The 19,946-nt window shown below is 32.7% G+C and overlaps 1 protein-coding gene and 4 non-coding genes across 6 annotated transcripts in view; 2 read left to right on the top strand and 3 right to left on the bottom strand.

The window, feature by feature from the left end:
- The window catches only part of whd (carnitine O-palmitoyltransferase whd), a 68,317-nt gene extending 62,437 nt beyond the window's left edge, over window positions 1-5,880 (bottom strand). For both annotated transcript variants that reach the window (XM_089646018.1, XM_089646017.1), the window contains exon 1: window positions 5,635-5,880. The gene's annotated coding sequence lies outside the window, so the exon portion shown is untranslated. The remainder of the gene's footprint in view (window positions 1-5,634) is intronic.
- A 10,474-nt stretch (window positions 5,881-16,354) lies between these two features.
- On the top strand, window positions 16,355-16,473 carry LOC149412433 (5S ribosomal RNA). The gene has a single exon (XR_016304612.1). It is a non-coding gene; the product is annotated as a 5S ribosomal RNA (ribosomal RNA).
- A 322-nt stretch (window positions 16,474-16,795) lies between these two features.
- On the top strand, window positions 16,796-16,914 carry LOC149412434 (5S ribosomal RNA). The gene has a single exon (XR_016304631.1). It is a non-coding gene; the product is annotated as a 5S ribosomal RNA (ribosomal RNA).
- A 427-nt stretch (window positions 16,915-17,341) lies between these two features.
- Window positions 17,342-17,460, bottom strand: LOC149412435 (5S ribosomal RNA). The gene has a single exon (XR_016304632.1). It is a non-coding gene; the product is annotated as a 5S ribosomal RNA (ribosomal RNA).
- Window positions 17,461-17,782: 322 nt separating this feature from the next.
- On the bottom strand, window positions 17,783-17,901 carry LOC149412436 (5S ribosomal RNA). The gene has a single exon (XR_016304613.1). It is a non-coding gene; the product is annotated as a 5S ribosomal RNA (ribosomal RNA).
- Between the last annotated feature and the right edge of the window lie 2,045 nt (window positions 17,902-19,946).

Here is a 19,946-nt window from a genome sequence, read left to right on the forward strand (position 1 = left end):
GCTGAAATATATCAAGCCCAAAAATATAGCGTTGTCTGTTACAGTATATGTATGTAGTATGTTCGTGCATCTTACTTGGCTCACCTGAGCGAGAGTTGTCTCTATTAGTTATATTATTGACATTCAAGCAGAGATCAGTCAAGTACAATGGTTCAGTGCCTTATCATTTATTAATATTTTTAATCAATTCAGATTGTTATCGACGCGAATATAATCGCTGGTATCTTTGCGATAATTAGAATTTTATGCAAAGGATTCGGTTTATCTCATAATATAACCCCTCGATTACAATATTCCATCGATTGAAGTGCCTATTAATTCATTAACCCATCACTCTGCCAAAATCGTTAATGGCCATACAGAAATTGCGGGAATTTGTTTATAAAAATGAAAACAGAAATCTCATGTAGACAGTCAACTTGCTCTTGTTTTGAATGTCAATATCGGAATAAAAGTGTAGATTGGTATAAAAAAAACCATGCCACGCCACCCGCTATTCCTCTCTTTTTTGTAGGTTTAATTCGGTTCCATGGAACTCATGATAACTCCCCAAATGACAATTAAATTTAAAAAATGACAATTCAACACACCTTTAAAAGGTGAAATAAAGTCATTAAAATGACTTACATATTATGTAACGTATTTAACATAGTTTTTGTTTAACGTATTTAACACTTTTCATAGGTGTGTTGAATTGTCATTTTGATATAACACAAATACATACAATAAAATCATATCATTGGAAAAAATTACTTTTTACATAGCATTGTGGAAATTTCTTTCATGTTTACAATATATGAGATAAGTTAGGTAAGCATCTTAATTTTTTTAATGTTCATATAAGGTGTAAGAATTATTAGCTTAACTGATTCAATACATGTTTATAGTACACACTATTTGAGTTTGTTAGTGTGGTGGGAATTTTAGGTCTTTATACAGGATAAAAAAACAAGCAACGCCAACTCAATGTTCTAAGTGTGTGGCAACGTTTAGTCTATAATACGCTAATATTTATTTATAAAGTAAAAAATAAAATGTTACCAGCTTATTTGTTAAAAGCGTTAATATTAATAGTATAGTTCATGCCTATCCTACGAGAAGCTTCAGCGATTTCGACTTCCTAAGACAAATTTATCGACAACACCAAACAATGTTTACTCTAGAGATTTTTAAATGTTCAATGAATTCCTTTTAAATGTTAAGGAAGCTACAAGACACACACTTTTTCGTGGGTTGTGTCTCAATGTTGTAAAGTCCAAATTTTTAATATAATATTATTAAACTTTGTAGTTTTAGATTTAAAAAGATATCAGTCGACAATTTTTACAGTTTTGCGAGCACAGACATACGCAAGCTAAATTTTTATATAATAAGATTAGAAACCAGGTAGAATTTAACTCAACCACTTGGAATGTATTTTATAATATAAGACGTTGTCCTGCCACAAACCGCCTTCTATGTAGGAAAGTTAAATAATTTCAAGTTCAATTCTTACATCAGAGTCACCTACCGAGTCCAAAACTATCCCGATTTTTATAAATATTAGGTTAATTTCTTAAAATAGGTTTAGCCTTGAATTTGCGGTTGGTGCAGTAGTACGGAGAGTCCCTCTCAACCGTGAAAAGTCTCTCTTTCTGACTCACGACAAGATAAACAGCGATTTGGATTCTGTTTCAAAAAGGACAAAGTTAAACATATCTGAACTGAATTACTTAAATATAACTCAAGTTCAATTATCGCTCTCTTTTATATATATTATATAAAAAGGGTATTGCGAATCGTTTGTAAAATCTGGTACGCGATCAAACTATTTATTTCTTTATTGTTTATGCAAACAATAAACAATGAATGTTTTTTTTAAAGAAAGAGAAACATTCCTCGGTTGTGAATAAATAACCTGACAATATTTGAAAATCTCCTACTACCACACCAGTTAGAGGAAAATGTTGCTTGAATGTTGTGATGGAGGACTTAGCTAGCCGAAGAATTAAACACACTACGCGATGCCAACTCAGCCACTGACCGGTCAATATGTTGATAAAGGAATTTAACGAACGAATTAACTAATGTCACGACATACGCGGTCATTGAACGATGTATTTTGAAAAGTGTTAATAATGTAATATTTAAATGACTCGGTAGATCAAGGTAAATCAGAAAAAAAATACTGATTAGAAATTACGTAAGAAAATTTGTAAAACATAAAAATTAATTGGACCATGTTATGCATTTCCATCCAACCCACAATTTGCTAAATTCGACTTTTATATGAATCCTATTTCATCAATAGTGATATTTTCATTTACTGTAGACAGCTAAACGAAAAGTTCAATATTAGAAACATCCACGTGGGTTGGCAGCTTTGGACTTTTTTCACATTCAAATTATTTTCATACATAAAATATTGCAGAAGACATTCACGTGGTTTGTTTGTATGTGCTCGATTTTGAACCAGAAGAAAACACTTCGTTGACACGGGAGACCATACAAAATCTTTGAAAAAACATCATTTTATAAATTTGGCATCCAACCTACATATTTATAAAATGTTACCTCATTGACAAAATAACTACTTAGTAGTTTTGTGAATATTAGACCTCGCGTCAAAAAATATGTCTTTAATTTTCTCTTATTAATAAATCAAAACCAAAATTTCCTGTCAGTCTTGAACCGGAAACGGAACGTACAAACAAATTTACAGACATACGAAATGCAAAACGGTCGATTTAAAACAGGACTAGTCAATCAAGATTTTGAATATAACACAATACACAATGCTTCTTCATTGTAATATTTTTTCATACATAAAATCCGCAACCATTTATTATTTCAGCTAGCCAATTTATGGGTTGGATGGTTTTTGCGTAACATGGTCCAATTTATGTACATTTTATAAGATGTACATTGGAGCACACAATAACAATGTGATGTATAAAATGAACCAGCTACTTTTCTAAGAAATAATGCTTCTTATGCGTGATAATTAGCAAAGCTGCCAGTAGTTAGTTGTGTTGTGGAGAGCGCCCAGAACTTGTGGTTTATATCGGGCATCCGAGTCCAAAGTTCAGCGCGGACCGGTTTCATCACGTGTGTCGATCTCTCCCACGAAATCGCCCCCAAAACAAAAAGAATCAGTCAAATTTAAGAATCCGTGTAAAAATGTTAAAGCATTCATAAAAACATTGACCAAGCCGTGGTGTTGTCAAAGTAGCCGTTCTTCTAAGTGCCTTTATTTTGTCATAGTAATTAATAATTATTATCCGGTGATCGTTGTGATCCGGGTGAGGAAAGTCAAGATGCTAAGTTTTTAATTATCATTCATTGAAAGGACAATGTGTTCACATAGTAAATAAACATGATAGTGTTTACACACAACACCTTTTTAAGTTGTCTAGATGTCTAGTCACGTAATATTACTGTTATTCAGGTCGATCACAATAATTTCCGTATTCCTTATTAGCGTTTCCTTCAAACAAACATAATCCATTATAAATAGTTCGCAAGTTATTTTCCAAGGTGGAAATCACATCTACGTTTGGACTACTTTTATAGGTCTTTTTGAAAATATATTTAAGATTGTATTCATCATATATAAACAAATGTGAAACAATTATTTATTTATTTATTCCTGGCTAATTTATATAGCGCCGCTTTTGTGAGACATCACCTCAGGGGCACTTAACAGTTGATGCACAATTAAGAGGAAGCTACAAGCCAAAAATGTGTATATTCTTGGTATACCTTATATCGTAGGTAATAGGCATTAAAATCGCTTGACAAAAAGGAGTCTAGAAACGTTCGAATTTAAGAAAAAAACTTTTTTTTAAATTTTTTTGTGAATAAAGTTGTAAGAAAGCAAAAAAGTTAATCAAGTGAAACTGTCACAGATAATCATGGCTATAATACCGTATTTTTTAAAGTTGTTTCCTTTATGCGTTCATACATTTCTATTGAAAAAAGATTTTTTTTAGTAGTTTACATTTATATTTTTTATTGAATAATTTATTTTTTATTTGTATTCTACTTTAGCGAAGCGATAGGAAAACCTTCAATTTATCTAACGCATGTGTTTTGGTATTCATAATGTACGCCAATTCGTTGTACAGATTAATCAAAATAGTGATTTGGCATTAAGCTTCGCCTTAATTATACACCTTTTCAAAACTTTTTTACCTAGTTAGTCTAGTTACATGATCCGTGATTTTGTATCTAGTTCTTGGTGAATTAAATACTCATGAGTAAGTTGTTTAATATTATAACCGCGTTTTCTGCTTCATTTTTTACTAAATGAAACTACTTTTATTATTAAATGGAATTAGTTAATATGCAAAACAAACAAGAAATGTAGATACAAGACAGGTAGGTACCTACCTATTTAGCAAATTACAAAACATTATTCTAGAAATACGTGTAAATAAAATGGAATTATACAACCGTAAGCACAAATCGCTTTTCAGCAGTAGAACTTAGGTACCAAAATTGCGAGTGGAGTTCCTCAAGGATCAGTTATTGGGCCTTTATTTTTTCTAGTCTCTACAATGTTGTTTTCAACCGAACAAAAAAAGACCTAAACCAAGCGAACAAAAGATTTAAATAGGCCAAAGGCCTGCTGTCAATATTATTAGGATTATTAGGAGATAAAAACAAACTCAATACAACTTAATATTGCGCATCTTTTATTTTAAATAATTTAAAATATTATTTTCACTAAATTTAAGTCCTTGAAAGACCTTGGTATTATAATCTTATAATTAATATCTTAATTCAGCTAAAGATTCTATCTCAGTAACAATAATGAATGATAATGATGTATCAGTTATTTCAATACAATGGTGTACATTAAAATTCGAGCTAATCTTCGGCATCATTATTTTGAATGTGAGAAAACAGAATTACATAAGTAACTAGATAATATAATATTCAATAAATATATATACATATCACTTCGCCAAAATATTATTTATAGTGGTACCGCAAAACACATGAGACCAGGCCCAGAACATCATATTTATGTTATTCAATTAACCACACAACTAATTATTGTAATATTATAAAGATTGTTAAATGAAAATATCCCCAATTTCCCTAGTATCCACCAATGGTCACATCGATCTAGATGTTCTCAAGGATTGTTTGTTGAAAAATGTCTAGAATTCATTATTATTGCACATAGATCAAATCAGGGCTTCCCAAGAAGTGATTATTTTAGTTTTCGACAGACGTATTTATCACATTTAGTGTTGTACGTATTTTATTTTAATGGTATATCCTATTTTAAGAAAAATCTATTTTATAAAAAAACTGTACCTCTAAAACATAACTCCACACTCTTTGACGTTGTACCTTACAGTTCAACGATAGACTTTACTTCAGGAAGCAAGCAAAATACGACGGTTTTTTATTATAGAAAATAAGAAACTATAAAAACATTACATCTTGACACAAATTTCTGTTATGGTTGAATACATATGACATTTGTAATGCTCATTGATCGTTGTATACATAAAATATTAACGCAAGGCAGAAACTGTGATTTGTTAGATCCACGTGTCACGGTTGTTATGAAAAACTATCGTAACGAAAAACTATCTTAGGTGCGTAATATTATGTAGGAACTATTCCAAAAACACTTACCAGAACAGATGATGAACAGAAACACCTGTCTAGGATACCCTCTCACAAGAGTAGTACGTGCACTAAAACTTTAATAGATGACAGAAAAACGCTTAAAAAATGTTACTTTGTCTAAAGATGCCGAATTCATTCAGTAAGACGAAATATAACTGTGAATATGAAACGCGTTCAGACCGACACGTTCTTTACGAGGCGAACTACTTTTGACTGAATGACTTTTCGGTGACGACGGTGGTAAACGGTGCGCGCTGCTCGCTGCTCGGAATACAGCACGGGTCGGGCTCAGTGTTGCCAACTCGATTTTCTAAATAAAGCTCACTCGAAAACGAGTTAAAAAAGAGCTAAAACCTTGTGTAGCCTTTCTTTTCCTTGGAGGGGTAGAGATCGCGGATAGAGAAATTCTGAGGTATAAAACCAAGATTTCAACACCCGATTCCTAAAGAAATGACTATTAAATTGTCATTTTTCGTTGACCAGTTTAGTATAAATAAAAGAGCTAGATTATCTGAAAAATGAGCTAAGAAGCGAAATCACTTTTTTGGAACTGCCAGCCTCAATTTAGAGCCAAATCTAGCTCTAAAGGAACTGAGTTGGCAACACTGGTAAATCCGCGAGTCTATGGCGGGCTGAAAGTCTATAGGCTATGAATTGTGGCTAGGTCCAAAGTCCACTGTCCAGGTGTCTAGGTAATGATGGATTCGATTGAAATATTTTGATGAAGAATGACATAAATATATTTCATTCCAATGCTTCCGAGATAAATTTCCCGCCTCTTATCGGAAATTTTTTATAAGCGTTCATTCGGTTGGAATATACACAATTCCCGGGAAAGTGCTTTATTTAGAGTACTAATAAGTACAAGAAAAGTAATTAAAAAACCAAAGAAACGGTCAAAATATTTTTTTTGTTCGATTCGGCAGCTACAGGAAAAGAGAAAGAAATGATTGAATCTCCTTAGGGGGGTGATCAGTGAGCAAAAAAACAAAGAAACTGGGTATTACTGTATATATTTAAAGAATTAGCATTTATTTTATAATTATCATTTTTACTTACCTTTCGTTCGTTATCGTATGCGGTATTTAAAAATGTTTAGTCTTTTATTATCGTCTGATAGCTTTTTTCTTCTTTTCATAAATATTTATAATTTATTAACAGTTTCATTTGGAAAACATATAGGTAGGTTGGTACTTAATTCAGAACACGGATACATTACCAAGGTTCGTGAAAAATTTCCTTTTTCACAAACCTTGACTTATTCTCTTTATTTAGTCTATTGGCTGAAGAGTTAAAAATATTGTCTATTCGATTATTTCTGTGAGTGGTATATCTATGGCGAGAGTGGTTTATTTATGTCTATGGCTTTCGCTGACAGCTGTCATTAATGGCTGTCATAACATGATGACATCACATTATCAGCCACTTTCTAGATTAATTATTTTAGTATTATGATTTTCACAAATAAAAGGCAGATGAACTTATGCACTGTGTTAAAAGTTTTTGCATGCATTGCGATTTGTCCCAGTCGTACTAGTTCAGTAGGGTTCCACCAGCTACATCTTGAATTTACCTTGCAGTGTACTTCAATTTGGGAGGCGGGTACCATTTACCGGGATAACTAACACCTCTGCCATAGGTCACCCTAAGTGGTTTTAGTTCTAATTTTTTTGCAGATTTGCTAATTGTCGGTGACCTTTGTTCCCTGTTCGCAATCATGAACGTCATCTAATGATTTTGGATTTCAACGGTCATACGTTAGTCACAGTACGTCCTGAACAAAGATTCACTTAAGTGGGTAGTTTGTAATTGTAATGCTGGCTGCCTTTGTCTGGCTCCTAATCCCCTCATTACTAATCAATGTATTCATCTAATCAATCACTTCTATCAGTCAGCGGTAATTCATCCAAAGAGTCAAGAGTCCAAATCAAATATATTAATTATTCATAGTCATGGTCATTTATACATATTATCTTTTTAAATGCCTAAAATCACCTAAGTTCCACGACAGCAGCATTTAAGCCCGTTTTTATACCAAGCATAACCTCAGATTATCTTTTTGTTTAATTTTTTTAGCAAAAAACATTCCCTGGTTACGAATAACCTAACAATATTTGAAAATTTCCCACTACCACCACAGTGGAAAATGTTGCTTGTGTTATGATGGAGCACTTAACCAGCCGAGGAATTGAACACACCACGCCTGGGTAGGACCCAAACGCTATGTCAACTCAGCCACTGACCGGTCTAGCTTTATTTTTATTATTAGTATATTTTTAAAGAATGTTAATTACAAAATATGATTTATTGAGTGCCTGAGCTTTGTAACATTTACTCTTAGGGAAAACATGATCTGCAGTAGCTTGAGGGGAACACGATATAGACAGCCATAAAGAATAAAATAATACTTAACTTAAATACAAATAAAATGTACTAAAAATTGAACCTGGCGCTTCCCGGGAAGTTACTATGATTATGAGATTACGAGTTACGAGATTCATCCTATGTATGCATAGTAGTACTGCGTTCTTTCTCAAGGGAAGACCGATTCGGACTTTAGTTGATGGTTCTTTTTCCTCTCCACGCCAAAACAATGCAATATAAGCCACAGATATCCGTGCTGTCATAATGATCACGTTGAATGTGCCCCAATTCATCACTATGCTTATGACAGCACCGTTAACAAGAGTTTTCTTTTAACAAGCCCTCTACAAGCACTGGGGAAGTTTTGAGATAAAAATTTAACTACCACCTCTAGAAGGTTCGTGCCTGGGCCACCAGGTCAATTTCAACATCTCAAAAACCCAAGCTTGTCTGATTTTACCAAAGAGGGAGATCAGTGACTGTATGGAGTATCCTCTAAAATAAAGACTATTGTAATGCTTGGAATGAGTATCTCAGACCGGCTCAAAAAAAACTCAAAGGTCTTTCAATAAGTTTCACTGAATTTGTCATGGTACCAGTACACTGAGGCCGACTCCAACTCCGAATATTCGGAGAGTGGTAGTTTGTGTAGAGGGGTAGTTTGTGTGTTGTAATTCATTAATAAACCACACCAAAATCAGTATTTTAGTTGACATGAATAAATTTAATTACATTACATAGTTTGTCAATGTATTACATGGATAATTAGACTGGATATTGGCATAAATTTATTCATTGAACAAAAATGTACATAATTCGCTCTGATATTTAAACAATATACTTAATTCACAATAAACTCTCAGCTTCAGAACTGTATTCTCTTCCACTTCTGGTTTGTCTAGCGCCGTTTTTGTGAAAAATCATCTCAAGGGGGCTGTGGTTTTACTCGGCCGAGTTACCTACTCAACTGGTGTCTACTTGGAATTATAATGGTAGCTTGAGAGCAGAGGTCCCCAAACTTACTAGACCACATGCCGATTTTTTTCCGTTTTCTATGGACCTCCTGTTTTCCAAATATTGATTTTAGCAACGTAAATGTGTTTTTGAATCTTACCCTTTGATAGGGTTTACTTTATAGTTGTAAATTAAATAAAAATATGTGTTTATAAATATATAGGTTTTTTGTAGTTATTATTAAGTAAAACACAAAATACATATCTAGTAATATTATATATATCTAAGTATACATATATATTTAGAATTATTTCTGGCTTTCACCCTTCAAGGGTGTTCTAGGCCATCATTTCAAATTATCGAAAGAGAGAAGGTGAATTTATACATCTATTTTGTTTAAATGGGCAAATTTCAAAATTATATGGAAGCTAGGAGTCAAATTCAGACTTAGAAGAGATGAGATGTTAAATGGAGGGGAGGCAATTTTAGATAAGACTCGATAGAAGAGAGGATATTTGTTTAGAGAGGAACAACCAAAAAAATATATTATCTAAAGTTCCCACTTCTACCACAGAATTTACAATCTGGGGAGTCGAGCACAAAAACACAAAAAACACTTATTTTAATGAGTTGGAAGAACCTGATCCTTTGATATCAAAATTTCAAAGTTTGTTTCAATTTAGTCAGGTTTAACTTTAAATCTCCTCGGCGAGTGATTTCTAAAGTGTTTCTTCTTTACCTGGTTTCAAATCTTCATCTATTTTATCAGGATGACACCGTTGCAGATTATCCTACATCTTGGATAGTTTCACAGCGTCATTGCTTAATTAATGTTGCATAAAAAGCACATGGGCAGGTGTTTGTTTAATAATGATGGAATGAAGCCAAACTTCAAATAATCGTACTGCCTATATATTTTTTAGATTCAATCATTTATCTGAGGACAAAAATTAAGCATTTTTAATATGATAACACACAGCAATCTAAATTGAGTCCAACTATAAAACCTTATTTTAATCTTCAGAGATCTTTGGTATAGATTTGATGCAGAAGAATTATATATGTACCATGGAACCTTGTCTTTAAGATCGACAGTAAATCGTTAATGAACAGGTAAGCGTGTATAGTAGAACTACAAAATAAGTTACAAAAAATTCGTTTGCACATGGAAAGACAAACTAATAACAATTGCAAACATTGATAAATTATAGATAAGCAATTATGATGTAGCGCTTCGTTTTAAAATAAAAACAGGTAATATATTATAATAAAACAAATAAAAAACTTTATTCCACGTAATTTTATTTTGACTGTAACCGGTTTCAGCTCGTCAAAGCCATCTTCAGACTGGTCAGACTTTTAATGTCGCCAACCTTATTGTCAATCTCTCAATGTAATTTTAAATTTTCCAACCGTGCATTGAATCCTTTGGATGATGCACACCCCTGAGATATTTACTGTTGATTTAAAGAGTTCTCATGTATCTAAAGTTGTAGAAACAAATACTGTATCTTGGAATCATTTCCTTCCTTCTTTTACTTCTACACTATGTTACCACATAACTTGTTACAAAGGCGACAAAGTGCCTTGCAACCTTAATATCCCGTTATAAATGGCGCGCAACGTGCCCTTCACCTTGATAATCTGTTACAATGACCAGTCTGAAGATGGCTTTGACGAGCTGAAACCGGTTACGGTCAAAATAAAATTAAGTGGAATAAAGTTTTTTATTTGTTTTATTATAATATATTATAATGGAATTCCACCACGAATTATCGGTCTCTAAAATAGAAATAATAAAAACAGGTGTTTTTTCCAATGCGTGCAATGCCAAAAATCCTACTACCGGGCAGGTACAGTTTTGGAACTAACGTAGTTAAGAGATTAATTCACCTTTATTTTTCTGTTGGAAAATGTCATTTACATATTGACGGTCCCGAAGAAAAGTGCTGGATGTGCAAATTTGTAGTTTTGCAGTAGAGCTGTTTAAAGTTTCATTTCTTACTGTGTTTTACTGCTTATGGCTGTTTTAGAGGAAGTGAATTAACAATAGTAAATGAATAATTGTTTTTTTATTAATAATACCGTTTCCAATCATTCGGTGAGTAAATATTTTAAATTACACTATAAAAAAAAAAAAACACAAATAAACGTATTATCCAAAGATTTTGAAAACAGACGTTTTCACTGAGAATTTTTGGTAAAGTCGGTTAACCGATTTGGGTACCGACCTTGGATCGTCCGACTACTAGTTAAGGGTGTAGTCTTTTGATAGTCTGATGGGTACCCAGTAGACTATCGAAAACTCAGAATTAAAAAAAATGTCAGCATTTAAAACAGTTAACGGTGGGATGTGGCATGAAGCTTTAACATATCGCACACATATAACCCCAGCACCAGACCAACATCGTAGGAGCTCGTGCCATTCAGAATTCTTTGTATGAAACTACATACTGCAACGCACGCTACTCAGCATCGTAGCGGCATTGCTGTGCTTCGGACAAGCTAGTGAATACCATACGATTCGTAGTCAACTCGAGGTCACCGCACTTACGTTGCGCCATCGTCGCTTCTATTTTCTTCTTCTTCTTCATCAAGTGCTTTGGCTATGATGGCCATCTCACATAATGTATACTGAGACGGTAAAAATATTTACGGATTCGTTAAAGTTATTAAAAATCTTAAACTTCATATAAAAGTTGTTATATGTTTTACTAAAATTTTTATGTAAAATATTACAATACTATTTATAATTTTATCATTTTATTCTATTTTACTTTCAATTTATTCTGTTTTTTTTTCTATTATCTTTTTGTTTTTGATCATATATTTTTTTTTGTATCTCTATATGGAATGTGTGGGACTGCACTAACCTCCCCACATACCGGAATAAACACTTTTATTATTATTATTATTACTATAATTTTGAAAAATGTGAGGTTTGTGAAATTTCAAACTTTTGAATTTAGATTTTAGTATTAAAAATGGCTTAATCAGCAAAAATTACTTTACAATGTTGTTCTATGACAATTATTCCATATGAAACAACTGAAAAGTGACATTCCCAAAAAATGTGGCTTGAAAGCTTTTAACAAAACAAAGTTTATTCATGTAAACATACACGGCGTCCGAAAAATCGTAGTATAAGTGGGGAGACTGGTGTATCTACATCAGGGGTTCCCAACCTTTTTGTACTCTAGAGCACATTCTTAAATATCGGTAGGTAGTATTTTTAATCGACAAACTCGGGGCAGCAATCGCAATCAAAATGACAACAACGCGGTTCCAGGCGAAGAATGCTATCACTCCTAGGCACTCAAAAAATTAAAACTCTAACAAATAAATAAAAATATTCACATTTTTAATTAATGTTTATGAAAAAATTATTTCAATGTCGAATAGTGGCGGGCACATACGAATTATACGAACGGGCACGGGGTTGGGAACCCCTGATCTACATCATAGGAAACCCATAAAAACATTTTTTTTGATCATTTCGAAATTTTGTTATGATAGCCACCAAAAGTTAATTGAATGCATTTTCATCGACAACGAGTCTATTTGTCGAGTTTCAGATGGATCGGATGTCGGTAAGTGGGTTAATTTCCGCTTGCAAGATTTGCATTCATTCTTCCCGAAAACAAAAATATTATATAAAATAATAAATGTTCATATAAAAAAAAGCTTTATTTGGGTTCTCCATTTTCCCGTCTGTACCTACTACGAATTTCCGGACACCTTGCATGTTTTTATTGTGTTCTATTTAATGGTCAACTTCAATGTTTGTTTTGTGGATGTTTAAAGAATGCTATTTTGAAAGATTTGAAAATATCGAGTTCACAGGCGATGATTACGGCGCCATCTTTAAATGAAGGTTGTTGATTTTGTATTTTATTGTGTGCCAACTTTGGCTGAAGATTAGGTCAATAACTGACAACGTGAGGGTTAGACTACTCTTGCGCTTCTAGTAGGGTTTATGATGGTATGGATGGTATATGGATAGCCAATGACGGATTTTTTTTTCTGTTGTTCAAGAGTCGGAATAGTGGAATAGTATAATAGTAGGGTTTATGAAACGGTATATGGGCATTTGAGGCTCCCACCACTTTCCCACCCCGGTATAAGTACAAATGGTTACTCCTTCAAGGTACACAACAGGACTCTATTTTATTATATTGATAAAAGACTCTAGGTGTATAACGATTCTAGACCTCAAATGTCCATGCAAGAGGGGTTAGTTAGCACTATGCTCAGGTTAGTATAAGTGTTAATAGTGTATATGGGACATTGTTAGTTTTACACATCAGATAAACGCAAAACAAGTATGTACAAGTGGAATCAGATTCTCCGAGTCGGAAGTCCCTCACAGGTGCAATCAGACGTCGGTGGGTCCACAGGTGAGATTCGTCAACCGCTCACGCTCGCGGTGACCGTCTGATTTTGCAAGAAAGAGATAAGCTGATATATGGGCTGTGAGCAGCCGAAGTCCCTAAATAAAAAATCGAGCGTCAGATGGTATATGATCAGCCAATGACGGTTTTTTTTCTTTTGTTCAAGAGTCGGAATAGTAGAATAGTAGGGTTTATGAAACAGTATATGGGCAGCCAATGACAGATGTTTTTTTCTGTTGTTCAATAGTCGGAATAGTAGAATAGTAGGGTTTATGAAACAGTATAAAATGGCAGCCAATGACAGATGTTTTTTTTTCTGTTGTTCAAGAGTCGGAATAGTAGAATATTAGGGTTTATAAAACAGTATATGGGCAGCCAATGACAGATGTTTTTTTCCGATTCTCGAGATTTATCAGAAGAGTATTTTCATTTTAATAAAAGTACACAAAATTCACGGAAAGTGCGTAACCTAACACAACCTAACATACAAAAATTTAGTAGTTAAATTTAGTAGTTAAGTTTAGTAGTTAAATTTAGTAGTTAATTTCGTAAATTTAGGCTTTAAGTGATATGCTTAAAGAATATAAGCAGCTGGAAAAAAGCTTCAAATTATAATTGAACCATCTACACATAATTAAACTATCAGCTCGTCAATTTTGCATGTACTTTACTTAAAATTAAATTAAATTTTATTTTCAGACGCTCGAAAAATGATAATGTTAATATCATCGGTGATTGCAGCGCCATTACAGAATATTATTTGACTGATTTTATTTATTATTTAGATATCCCTACATTAACTTAAAAAAGATCAAAACCATAAATAACAGAACTAAATATATTTACGACTCAAAATCATTGTGTAGTAAGCAATATAACAATCTTAGCTATATAGTACTAATCCGGCCCTGGGGGCTCGCGGAAGTGACTGGCGCAAGGAGGCGGATCTGGCCTTTGCGGGGGGTGGGAAATAAATCGTTTAACACCTCGCAAGATTAGCCAATGCAATTCAGTATGGAGATTAACACCAAATGGGTATAACCAACAAATACTACCCTATTTGGGTCCAACCATTTTCTAGTGCCAAAGTCTTAGAAAAGTTGATCTAATAGTAAAAATAATACATTTATTGACAATCTTCATTAATTTTAAGTGTATTTGAATATAAATGTTAACACGTGTTTCAGTGGTTACAATAAATTAATATAGACAATCCTCATTAATTTTAAGTGTATGTAAATTTACAATATTAACTTAAATTCGCTTTTTAAGTGGCACGTGTTTCAGTGGGTACATTACAGTAATATCGACAATCCTCATTAATTTTAAGTGTATGTTAATTTACAATATTAACTTTAATTCGATTTTTAAATGTCACGTGTTTAAGTGGTTACAATACAATAATATGGACAATCTCCATTCATTTTAAATGCATGTAAATATACAATGTTAACTTAAATTCGCTTTTTAAGTGGCAGGTGTTTAAGTGGTTAAATTACATTAATATCGACAATCCTCATTGACTTTAAGTGTATACAAATTTACAATGTTAACCTAAATTCGTTCTTTAAGTGGCACATGTTTCAGTGGGTACATTACAATAATATCGACAATCCTCATTCATTTTAAGTGCATGTTAATTTACAATATTAACTTTAATTCGATTTTTAAGTGTCAGGTGTTTAAGTGGTTACAATACAATAACATGGACAATCTTCATTCATTTTAAATGCATGTAAATATACAATGTTAACTTAAATTCGCATTTTAAGTGGCAGGTGTTTAAGTGGTTACATTACATTAATATCGACAACCCTCATTGACTTAAAGTGTATGTAAATTTTACAATGTTAACTTAAATTCGATTTTTAAGTGGCACGTGTGTGGTTATATTACATTAAGTGTACCTATAGGCATACCTGAATATACAATAATATGTAAAAATAAAATAAGTTTTCGGGTTTACGTTGGATACTTGAGACGGTAAATATACACTTTAATGATTTTCTGCTTGTGGGTATTTTTGTACTATTGATAAGTTTCATAATATACAAAACAATGTATATCCCGCTCTGCGTGTTGAGTGCGTGGCCTTTGATCTGCCGGCGAACTATGTCGCCAAGAGCGCTGTGCGAAGTTAGCGGCACGTGCCTGAACACTTTGTAACTAGTGTGCACAAATATGTCAATAGCTTATAGATTGAGTTCTGAAATTACTTTCACAACTTCGGGGATCCCGCTACCATTTTTTTTTTAATGCATGAGAAGAAAAAAAAGATAATTTGTATAGATCAGGTGTCTACCATCTTCTAAATGGGTATGAACAAAGACTTACATATTTCAAATTAGAGAGTTTAGTTAAAAGACGAAATATAAATGACCTCTTAATGCTTTACAAAATTGTGAATAATCGTGTTAATAGTAACTTAGTCAATCAAATCACTTTTTACGTCAGGCCCAAATATACTAGAAATATGAACATATTTTGGACCGAAATTTTTGCCAATAACACTGGATATTTTAATCCTATGTCTAGAATGTCTCGATCATACAATGATCTTGCTAAAATACACACTGTCATAGATATTTTTGCAAATAATATAACGTGTTTCAAGAAATATCTCCACGATTTCTGTACTTAAAAAAAAAAAAATGGGTGTGTCAAGCCTACGCAAGACAGAAGTGAAACTTCTAGTATTCTTCTCTCTCTCTCTTTTCATTTCATTCTCTCTTTTTTTCTTTCTATTGACATATTTATAAGTAGCATGTGATAAAAAAAATTAAAAGTTATAAAAAAAGAAAAAAAAAATTAGTTAAAGCGGGGATCGAACCTCGGTTCTTCACGACCACAGTCGTGCGCTCTGCCTGTAGACAGCGAAGATGAGTTAGGAGAGTGAGTTAAACTAGGTATATAATATTTACACCTTGCTAATGTTTTCAGTATTATTAGGGCTTTTTTATACTAATTTTCATATATTTATTGGCAGGTAGAGTAGAAATTAATATTGTTTAGCGTTTGCCAACGACCATACCATGTTGAACACACCGGTTCTCGTCCGATCACCGAAGTTAAGCAACATTGGGCGCGGTCAGTACTTGGATGGGTGACCGCTTGGGAACACCGCGTGCCGTTGGCCTATTTTTTATTTTAATTTCATGTTTTTTTTATTTTTTTATCATTACTATAATTAATAATATCATAAAATTCTTTAACTTTTCAAGTATGCTACAGGCCTAAAATATTACTTAGTGGATTGATATTATGGTCAACCATTGAAAAAAAAAATTCCTACAAACTTATTAATGTAATTACGATCTTTTTCAAGCGCGTATGTAATGATTATTTTTATCAACCTCGCACACACCTTGCTAATTTTTTCAATATTATTAGGGCTTTTTTATACTAATTTTCATATATTTATTGGCAGGTAGAATAGAAATTAATATTGTTTAACTTTTGCCAACGACCATACCATTTTGAACACACCGGTTCTCGTCCGATCACCGAAGTTAAGCAACATTGGGCGCGGTCAGTACTTGGATGGGTGACCGCTTGGGAACACCGCGTGCCGTTGGCCCATTTTTTATTTTAATTTTATGTTTTTTTGAAGTGAAACTTCTTTACGCGCGTCATGCAATTTCGAGGAGTAAAACCAACTCATGACCGAAACGAAAATGCGGGACCGATTAAAGTTCATTTGATGTAGTAAAAGTTTTGAAGTAAAATATAAATGCTTCTTAGCTCATCTCGACAACTGGCGTTGGTGGTGTAATGGTCAGCATAGTTGCTTTCGAAGCAGTTGATCCGAGTTCGATTCTCGGCCATGGAATATTATTTTTTTGTTTTCAAGGAATTTTTTTTTTTTAATGGTTGACCATAATATCAATCCACTAAGTAATATTTTAGGCCTGTAGCATAATTGAAAAGTTAAAGAATGATATAAAATTTTTTATGATGTTAACGATAAAAAAATGAAAAAAAACATAAAATTAAAATAAAAAATGGGCCAACGGCACGCGGTGTTCCCAAGCGGTCACCCATCCAAGTACTGACCGCGCCCAATGTTGCTTAACTTCGGTGATCGGACGAGAACCGGTGTGTTCAAAATGGTATGGTCGTTGGCAAAAGTTAAACAATATTAATTTCTATTCTACCTGCCAATAAATATATGAAAATTAGTATAAAAAAGCCCTAATAATATTGAAAAAATTAGCAAGGTGTGTGCGAGGTTGATAAAAATAATCATTACATACGCGCTTGAAAAAGATCGTAATTACATTAATAAGTTTGTAGGAATTTTTTTTTTCAATGGTTGACCATAATATCAATCCACTAAGTAATATTTTAGGCCTGTAGCATACTTGAAAAGTTAAAGAATTTTATGATATTATTAATTATAGTAATGATAAAAAAATAAAAAAAACATGAAATTAAAATAAAAAATAGGCCAACGGCACGCGGTGTTCCCAAGCGGTCACCCATCCAAGTACTGACCGCGCCCAATGTTGCTTAACTTCGGTGATCGGACGAGAACCGGTGTGTTCAACATGGTATGGTCGTTGGCAAACGCTAAACAATATTAATTTCTACTCTACCTGCCAATAAATATATGAAAATTAGTATAAAAAAGCCCTAATAATACTGAAAACATTAGCAAGGTGTAAATATTATATACCTAGTTTAACTCACTCTCCTAACTCATCTTCGCTGTCTACAGGCAGAGCGCACGACTGTGGTCGTGAAGAACCGAGGTTCGATCCCCGCTTTAACTAATTTTTTTTTTCTTTTTTTATAACTTTTAATTTTTTTTATCACATGCTACTTATAAATATGTCAATAGAAAGAAAAAAAGAGAGAATGAAATGAAAAGAGAGAGAGAGAAGAATACTAGAAGTTTCACTTCTGTCTTGCGTAGGCTTGACACACCCATTTTTTTTTTCATTTTTTTATCGTTAACATCATAAAAAATTTTATATCATTCTTTAACTTTTCAATTATGCTACAGGCCTAAAATATTACTTAGTGGATTGATATTATGGTCAACCATTAAAAAAAAAAAATTCCTTGAAAACAAAAAAATAATATTCCATGGCCGAGAATCGAACTCGGATCAACTGCTTCGAAAGCAACTATGCTGACCATTACACCACCAACGCCAGTTGTCGAGATGAGCTAAGAAGCATTTATATTTTACTTCAAAACTTTTACTACATCAAATGAACTTTAATCGGTCCCGCATTTTCGTTTCGGTCATGAGTTGGTTTTACTCCTCGAAATTGCATGACGCGCGTAAAGAAGTTTCACTTCAAAAAATAAAAAACTTGTTTAGTGGTTTAGAATTTTTTTTTAATATGTACTCTTTAAATTTTTCTACTTATTATGTGCTTCAATCTTTGTAATTAAGTTTTATGTTTTGTATAATAAATACTGTTATTGTTTTACATGTTTGCTTATGTGTATGTGCTAATTTGATTGCTGCAGACACATTAGTCTAGGGATATTTATAATTGTACTTTTTTATTTTGTAAAACATAATTAATATTTTTATAAGTATCCTGTTTGTGTCTCGAATAAATAAATAGTTGTGTTAGAAAATTATTTTCAAAATATATCTTTGTAAACTTTGTATTTTTTTGTTATTTATTGTTTTCCCAATGTTTAGATTCATAAATTGATGTACCTACTCAAAGATAACACATATATTCGATAGCTTAAAACCAAGATATAATATTTTCCTGAACCATTATTTCGGGATAAACGAAGTTGAAAAATCTCTTGGAGTGATGAAACAAAAACTTTATTAACGGGTTAAGTAGGTTAGGTTAGGTTAGGTTTAATTTTTTTTCATCGTTTCTAATGACTTTATATCACTTTTTAAAGGTGTGTTGAATTGTCACTGTGTTAAGTTATCATGGAACCATTCATTTCTTCGGCTGGCTAAGTCCTACATCACGACACAAGCAACATTTTCCGTTTACTGTTGTGGTAGTAGGACATTTAAAAATATTTTCAAGTTATTCGAAACCCGAATTGTTTGTGTCTTTCTTTAAAAAAAATCTCGGAATTATTTTGCGGTATTCAGACAACAAACAGATGCATTCGGTAATTTAAAACTTCGTTTCAATAAGGCACTATTTTTGAAAAATTCTACCTTCTTAGTGACGCATGGATCCAAACTTGATAGGAAATGACTGGATTTTTATTTATTTATTTGCTGTCTTAACTACTGTAAATATTTTAGATTACTGATCACCAATGTATACAAAATTATTAATACCAATTTCATATAATGTATTTCATAATTTGTAATTACCCAATTAGTAATATGGTAGGAACAATTTATTATTTTTCAGAACTACTATCGGATATTTTCACAAACTATGAATACCGTTAAAAATGTGAGGAAAATTAAATTTTTATTTTCTGATATTGATCGTCATACATACTAAATATGTGTAATGTTTAATAGTTTCATTAATAATTATTGATTTTAAAAACGATCTAAAACCGTATATTCCCAAATGGATCCAACTGGCTACAACGTCATTGTGACGTCAACGCCCCTAAATTCACGTATAAAAATGAAAATATGGTTTTGGCGGCAAATCA

The sequence above is a fragment of the Hesperophylax consimilis genome, chromosome 23 (genome assembly GCF_061612785.1).
Source record: "Hesperophylax consimilis isolate HC1 chromosome 23, BYU_Hcon_1.0, whole genome shotgun sequence".
Taxonomy (NCBI): Eukaryota; Metazoa; Arthropoda; class Insecta; order Trichoptera; family Limnephilidae; genus Hesperophylax; species Hesperophylax consimilis.